Raw genomic sequence first — 8,271 nt, 5'->3', positions numbered from 1 at the left:
CCACTAGAGCTAATCAATGAATTTGGTAAAGTTGCAGGATACAAAATTAATGCACAGAAATCTCTTGCATTCCTATACACTAATGATGAAAAATCTGAAAGAGACATTAAGGAAACACTCCCATTTACCACTGCAACAAAAAGAATAAAATACCTAGGAATGAACCTACCTAAGGAGACAAAAAACCTGTATGCAGAAAACTATAAGACACTGAGAAAAGAAATTAAAGATGATACAAACAGATGGAGAGATATACCATGTTCTTGGATTGGAAGAATCAACACTGTGAAAATGACTATACGACGCAAAGCAAAATACAGATGCAGTGCAATTCCTATCAAACTACCAATGGCATTTTTCACAGAACTAGAACAAAAATTTTCACAATTTGTATGGAAACACAAAAGACTCTGAATAGCCAAAGCAATCTTGAGAAAGAAAAACAGAGCTGGAGGAATCAGGCTCCCTGACTTCAAACTATACTACAAAGCTACAGTAATCAAGACAGTATGGTACTGGCACAAAAACAGAAACATAGATCAATGGAACAGGATTGAAAGCCCAGAGATTAACCCACGCACATATGGTCACCTTATCTTTGATAAAGAAGGCAAGAATATACAATGGAGAAAAGACAATCTCTTCAATAAGTGGTGCTGGGAAAACTGGACAGCTACATGTAAAAGAATGAAATTAGAACACTCCCTAACACCATACACAAAAATAAACTCAAAATGGATTAAAGACTTAAATGTAAGGCCAGACACTATAAAACTCTCAGAGTAAAACATAGGCAGAACACTCCATGTAATAAATCACAGCAAGATCCTTTCTGACCCACCTCCTAGAGAAATGGAAATAAAAACAAAAATAAACAAAATGGGACCTAATGAAACTTAAAAGCTTTTGCACAGCAAAGGAAACTATAAACAAGATGAAAAGACAACCCTCAGAATGGGAGAACATATTTGTAAACAAAGCAACTGACAAAGGATTAATCTCCAAAATATACAGGCAGCTCATGCAGCTCAATATCTAAAAAACAAACAACCCAATCCAAAAATGGGCAGAAGACCTAAATAGACATTTCTCCAAAGATATACAGACTGCCAACAAACACATGAAAGGATGCCCAACATCTCTAATCATTAGAGAAATGCAAATCAAAACTACAATAAGGTATCACCTCACACCAGTTAGAATGGGCATCATCAGAAAATGTACAAACAACAAATTCTGGAGAGGGTGTGAAGAAAAGGGAACCCTCTTGCACTGTTGGTGGGAATGTAAATTGATACAGTCACTATGGAGAACAGTATGGAGGTTCCTTAAAAAACGAAAACTAGAACTACCATATGACCCAACAATCCCACTACTAGGCATATACCCGGAGAAAACCATAATTCAAAAATAGTCATGTACCACAATGTTCAGTGCAGCTCTATTTACAACAGCCAGGACATGGAAGTAACTGAAGACAGATGCTTTATCCATTGACAGATGAATGGATAAAGAAGATGTGGCACATATATACAATGGAATAGTACTCAGCCATAGAAAGAAATGAAATTGAGTTATTTGTAGTGAGGTGGATGGACTTAGAGTCTGTCATACAGAGTGAAGTAAGTCAGAAAGAGAAAAACAAATACCGTATGCTAACACATATATATGGAATCTAAAAAAAAAAAAGGTTGTGAAGAACCTAGGGGCAGGACAGGAATAAAGATGCAGGCACAGAGAATGCACTTAAGGACACAGGGACGGGGGAAGGGTATGTTGTGACATACTGAGAGAGAGAGAGTGGCACTGACATATATACACTACCAAAAGTAAAATAGATAGCTAGTGGGAAGCAGCCGCATAGCACAGGGAGATCAGCTCAGTGCTTTGTGACCACCTAGAGGGGTGGGATAGGGAGAGTGGCAAGGAGACGCAAGAGGGAGGAGATATGGTGATATAAGTATACGTAGAGCTGATTCACTTTGTTATACAGCAGAAACTAACACAACAATGTCAAGCAATTTATACTCCTATAAAGATGTAAAAAAAAAAAAAAAGTTACAGGGGCCTGGCCATTTTTGCCCAGTAGGGTATTCCTCTGTGGGCAGTCTTAGTGCTGGCCTTCCCTGCTGGGCTGACCAAAACTATCCCAGAGCTGCATCAGGGAATGCCAGGAGCAGTCTCCTTGTGCACAAGTGAGGGATTCCCTGGAGTACCTTCCTATGTATGAAATTGCTGGATCGAAAGAAATTTCTTCACGTGGCTTTCAAAGAAGTGACCATTACAGGTCACCTCGTTCATGCATTTGAGCAATGCAATTTCAAACCCGTAGTATATTAAGGGCTTAATTTGGACCAAACTGTAAAGGAATTTACAGTATTTCTAAAGCAAGATGCCCCTTCAGGATCAGCCTACCACCACCACTCAGAAATTATAAATACGCAGGCTTCCCTGGTGGTGCAGTGGTTAAGAATCCACCTGCCAATGCAGGGGACACGGGTTCGAGCCCTGGTCCAGGAAGATCACACATGCCGCAGAGCAACTAAGCCCGTGCACCACAACTACTGAGCCTGTGCTCTACAGCCCTCGAGCCACAACTACTCAGTCTGTGTGCCACAACTACAGACGCCCGTGCACCTAGAGCCTGCGCTCTGCAATAAGAGAAGCCACCGCAGTGAGAAGCCTGCACACCACAATGAAGAGCAGCCCCCGCTCGATGCAGCAAGCAGCAACGAAGACCCAACACAGCCAAAAATAAATAAATAAAATAAATTTATGTTTATAAAGGAAATTATGAATATGATAAACTAAAGATTATTCCTCAAGCATATAAACCAAAGACAAATGAACATGTGTTGCATTTGTAAGACAGCAACAGACTCCCGTTGAAAGAGGATGGCTCTCAGAGCAGCTGGAATCACCAATGAGACTGAAACAGCATCTTCTCTGAAGAAGATTATAGAACTACAAAGCTAATCCCATTTCATCTCGTGAGGACCTCCCGGGGCTTCCTTTCTGCATACCTGTATTAAGGGCTGTATCCACGAGCGAGTACAGTACACCTGCCTGAGGTTCTTCCTCCCAAATCTGCCTGCCTTTCTCCTCTCTTGACACAGGTGTCCGATCCACACTGCGGTCTGAAGTCTTCCTGCACTGGTTCCTCCCTGCTTATCTTTCATGAGCATTATCCCCAACCAATTTCTAGCACTTGTAACTGGGTTTTACACTTTCTGTATGACCTAAACGAATACAGCCGTGACAGTGGCTGGACACAACGTGGGCTTTGTTTCAGAGGAGGGAGCCCTTTCCTCTTTTTGGCCCCCCATTTTCACATTGCTGGGGTTGGGGTGGGGAGGGAGGATAAAGAATTCTTATTGCCAAGCAGCCCGGATTTGGGATGCCAGCTGTTTACAGCAGTTGTCTGAGAAAGCCAGCTGCTCTGATTCTGTGGAAAATTTGGCTCTTGAGATGATGGAAGATTCTGGCCCTATAGGAAGCTGATTTTATTTAAAAAAATTTTTTTCTTTCTTTCTTTTATTTTTTTTTATTGGGGTATAGTTGCTTTACAACGTTGTGTTAGTTTCTGCTGTACAGCAAAGTGAATCAGCTGTATGTATACATATATCCCGTTTTTTTTTTGATTTCCTTCCCATTTAGGTCATCACAGAGCATTGACTAGAGTTCTCTGTGCTACACAGTAGGTTCTCATTAGTTATCTAATTTTATACATGGTATCGATAGCGTGTATATGTCATTCCCAATCTCCCAATTCATCCCACCCCCCAACTTAGGAACCTGATTTTAGGTGTAGCTTCTTCCACTGGGAGAAAGGCAGTCCTGCTCCCAGATGGCTCGTTGCCCAGGTGACCCAGGGAAACTCCCAGGGATGTTTGGGGATAGTTCTGCTCGTTGTTCAATACACAGACAACACTGCTCTTTTTTTTTTTTTTTTTTTCGGTACGCGGGCCTCTCATTGTTGTGGCCTCTCCCGTTGCGGAGCACAGGCTCCGGACGCGCGGGCTCAGCGGCCATGGCTCACGGGCCCAGCCGCTCTGCGGCATGTGGGATCTTCCTGGACCGGGGCACGAACCTGTGTCCCCTGCATCGGCAGGCGGACTCCCAACCACTGCGCCACCAGGTAAGCCCAACACTGCTCTTTTTATTCACACACCATGGCAAGCCTTCAAAGCAGGAGTTACTTAGGCAATCCTGGATTCTACAGCTCTCCATTCCTAACTTAGAGCAGGGCTATACATGCATTCCCTGATCTTAAAACTTTCAATTAAAAAAAAAAAGTCCAGCTGGAGAGATGCACACTGTCACATGTGTACCACTCTGTGCTCCAACACCAAAAACTAGTTGGGCTTGTTGTTAGGTTTTGCAAGGATTTATTTTCTCTCATTTTCCCTCCAACATGCCACCCCCAATCCTTACCACCCCTAGCACCATATAACCATCCTTCTTCCCTCCCCTTCACTTCATTTGTTCTCTCTGCTTCAGAAAGAAAGAATTAGCACAATCCCTTTTTTTTGAACAATTGATTTATTCCAAGGAGCAGAGTGCAGTTCACATGTTCCTGTACCAATACCTCCTTGAAAAAGAGGTTGGAGAAATGAAGACACAAACAAGGCAAATTGTACTAAACAAAGTGATAACAGGTTTTCTAGCAAGAGAATCCAGGACTTGGGTGCCTAATTTGGGTATCTCTGCCCCTCCCCCAATGTCTAAGCACAGCCGCAAATAGACACCAACAGAGAAGCATGGCAGCATGTAGGAGAGTGGGAATCACAGGAGTGGACTAAGGTCTTATTTGGCTCATAATATGCAGAAGGCAGCCTGAAAGCTTTCTGGTCCAACACTTCCACTTACAGATGAGGAAACAGGTGCAATACCTTAACCGACTCAGAGTTTTACAACTAGTTGTGGTCCCTCTGAAGTAGGACCCCGGTCTCCAGACCCCTAATCTAGTGCTCTTTCCTCAGTGCCTGAAGTGTTTCTTGGTCATTTGACATTTTTCTGCCTCTATAGGCCCAGCTGCTTCTGTATAACCCTTACCAAGGATAAACCTAAATGGGGTGGCCCTTATTTCCTCTTTACTTGCAGCAAGGATATGGCATAGTCAGCAGGCATCGTATGAACTGGCAACAGCACTGTAACCTTCCGCCCAGGGGCCGGCTCCTTATACTCTTCTACCACCTAACTTGCCCTCTTGCGTCCAACAGCCCCACCATCAGCCACATTTATTGCATTCTCCACAGAAGAGAGAAGCACAATTTATAAAGTCGATGAAGGGCATTGAAATCTTCGGTTTCAATAAGCAAGAATGGACACTGGCAGGCAACTAGTCCTCTCCTGTACTGAGTCAGTTCCCTACAGTTATTATATGTGGTCATTTGCATCACTGGCCCCAATATTTTATCTCTTCCTGAATTCACACCCTTTTCCATATGTGGCCACTTTGCTTTGTCAGCTTAACTAAGTTGGAACTCCATTTCCCAAAATTTTCTTCTGTCTGGTCCTGGATGAAGTTGGCCACTAGAAAAATTTATGTGAGTTTTGGAAAAGAGAAGTAAAGCAGCAGCCACTGTCTGTGTTCTGGAGGTGTGTGCCAGGCCTGGCGCCGCTGCAGCCCCCGTACATTGTCACTGCCCTGCATGCTCCCCTTGTTGGCACGGAGGACAGCCAGCCCACAGGTCCTCCAGTTCCTGCTGGAAATCCTCCTTCACCTTCTGCAGCTCCTGTGCCAGCGATGTGTGCGGCCGGCCACACACACACCAGCAAGGGCACCAGCCTCCCTACAAGTCACTGTGTCTTCACGCTTGGAGACAGAGGCTGATGTAGGTTCCAGGTGGTCCTTGCTCTGACCTGCAGTCTGTCTGACTTTCCCTTCCAGCTGCTGGCCCTGACTACCTCAGGATCAATGGAGGCAACAGCTTTACATTGACTTCTTAACCAGCTCCCACAACTGCATAAGCCTCAGTCCCTACACCAAATCCCCTATTCTATGTCACTCACAGTACTTCTGCTTCTCTAATCAAACTCTCAGTGATACTCCACTGACTTTACACCTACCCCTCCCTCCACCGGCAGAGTAAATTTCCTCACCTGCTGACTTTGGGTTTGGCCAGTACTTTGCCTTGATGTGACACAAGCAGGGACCTGTCCAGTGGATGTTCTTCTGTCACCACGAGAAAAGTGTACTTTGACCAGCCCCCGGTCTTGGGAGAAAGAGGGATTCATGTGGACACAGTCACCCCCGCCACTGCAGTCTGAAGCAAAACTGCCCCAGACAACCCCAGACCCACAGTGCAAAGTACAACTGTCAATCCCAGCCCAGCCTCATCAGCCAAGCACCAGCTGACTCACAAATGCATGAACAACAGTTAAGACTTGTTTCATTAAAGCCACTGAGATGCAAGGTGCTTCCTTACACAGCGATAACTGACCAATATACTGACATAAAACTTTTATGTCAGAAAATGTATTCCATACCTCTCTGACTGTTGCCAAAGTTTACTTTTATGTGTTTGCAGATATTTTTATCAATACTTCATTAAAAAAAACCCTCTCTTTCCATTTCACTCTACAGAGGCAGGAGAGGGAAGTGAGGACTTGAAGAGCTGTGGTCCAGGATGGTTTCTCAGTCTCTCTCTCTGTCATCAGGCAACTAGCAGGAGGCTCAGGTAGTGACTGCCAAGCTGATGGCATGGAGGTCCCACAGGGAACTGCAGGTTTTCCTCAGGACCAGTCCCTCAAGGGGCAGTGAGGGAGTGGCAGCAGTAGCTGAGGACGGAGGTGAGATGAAGGGTCCTGCGCTTTTATCTTTAGGCTCCCAGCAGTTTCCCTCCACTCTCGTTCTTCTCGGGGAGCCAAACAGAAAGAGCAAATGAAAAGCATCCTTCAAACCGGCCCTGGAAGGAAGCCAAGTAGCAGGAGTTCAAAGGCCCTGAGTCATCACTTTCAGGCCCCTTGGACAGGTGCTTTCCCTGAAGCAGAGTGATCCTCCTTAATCACTTGGGGACTTTCTGTGAAACTATTTGCTGACACAGGTCTCTCCAGCTGGAAAGGACTGTTTCCCTCATTCAGGCCACAGGGGCCAGCCTAACTTCTGCCCTGTTGTTGGAAACAGCTCTTATTAGTTCTGTCCTGGCTTTAGCCTAACTGCCCCTCCGCGGTACTCACAAATCCTTAATGCTGATGCAGTGTTTAAAGATATAAACTTCAAATTAGGAGTTTGGGATTAACATATACACATTATTATATATAAAATAGATAACCAACAAGGACCTACTGTATAGCACAGGAAACTATACTCAATATTTTGTAATAACCTGTAAGGGAAAAGAATCTGAAAAAAAATAGATATATATATATGTATAACTGAATCACTTTGCTGTACACCTGAAACTAACACAACATTGTAAGTCAACTATACTTCAATAAAAAAATAGAATTAAAAAAAAAAGATATAAACTTCCATGGCCTCTCAGCTGGCCTCCTCCTATTTCCTCCTCTCCCCTCTCATCCATTATTGGTCCAGCAACCAGAGTGCCTTTTTAAAAACATAAATAAAATGATGTCACCCACTATCCTTGCTGAAAACCCTCTTAAGATACAGGGCAAAATAATGCACATTTTATCCACCCTCACGGAGGTACAAAGAAAGGCCCCTGTCTACCCCATTATCACTTGTCTCCCCTTGTTCTCTGTCTTCCTGACACACCAGCCTTTTTCCCAAGATACCGTTGCTGCCTCCCACTTAAGGACCTCACACATGCTGTATTGTTAGCTTAGAACTTTCTCCCTTCACAAGTTAACTCTTTCTTACCTTTTGGGTCTCTGAGCTGGACGGCCTCCATTTCCCCTCCAGACCCACTTCCACCTCCATCTCCCTGTTCTCCATCCCAGAGGGCTAATCTATATGGACTACATGAATGGTCTCCTTTGCCCTCTGACCTCTGGAAGGATATTGAAGGGAGAGATGAGAATGAAGTCAGGGCATTTATCTTCCTGGATTACTCTTTGCAAAGGTCAACTCTTTACAACTGTCAAGTAAGCTGTATTGATCAGCCATTGGCGTGTAACAACCAAAACCTCTTGGTGGCATAAAACAATAAGCATCCATTTCTCAAATATATTCAGGTCATTTGGTTGGCAGGGGAGCAGGTACTGCTGATCTAGGCTGCTGTAATAATAATTCTTGATTTTCTGTAATTGATGATTTGACATCTTGAAAGTATGGGCCAAACTAACAGCTAAGTTGTTACATCC

General features: G+C 44.1%; 1 pseudogene; it reads left to right on the top strand.

Annotated features, from left to right (window-relative positions):
- Nucleotides 1–2,226: 2,226 nt before the first annotated feature.
- On the top strand, nucleotides 2,227–3,070 carry LOC132527878 (UPF0538 protein C2orf76-like; annotated as a pseudogene).
- The last annotated feature ends 5,201 nt before the right edge of the window (nucleotides 3,071–8,271 follow it).

The sequence above is a fragment of the Lagenorhynchus albirostris genome, chromosome 10 (genome assembly GCF_949774975.1).
Source record: "Lagenorhynchus albirostris chromosome 10, mLagAlb1.1, whole genome shotgun sequence".
NCBI classification, from domain to species: domain Eukaryota; kingdom Metazoa; phylum Chordata; class Mammalia; order Artiodactyla; family Delphinidae; genus Lagenorhynchus; species Lagenorhynchus albirostris.
Note: the sequence above shows the minus strand (reverse complement) of the source record. Positions and strands in the feature narration are given on the sequence as shown.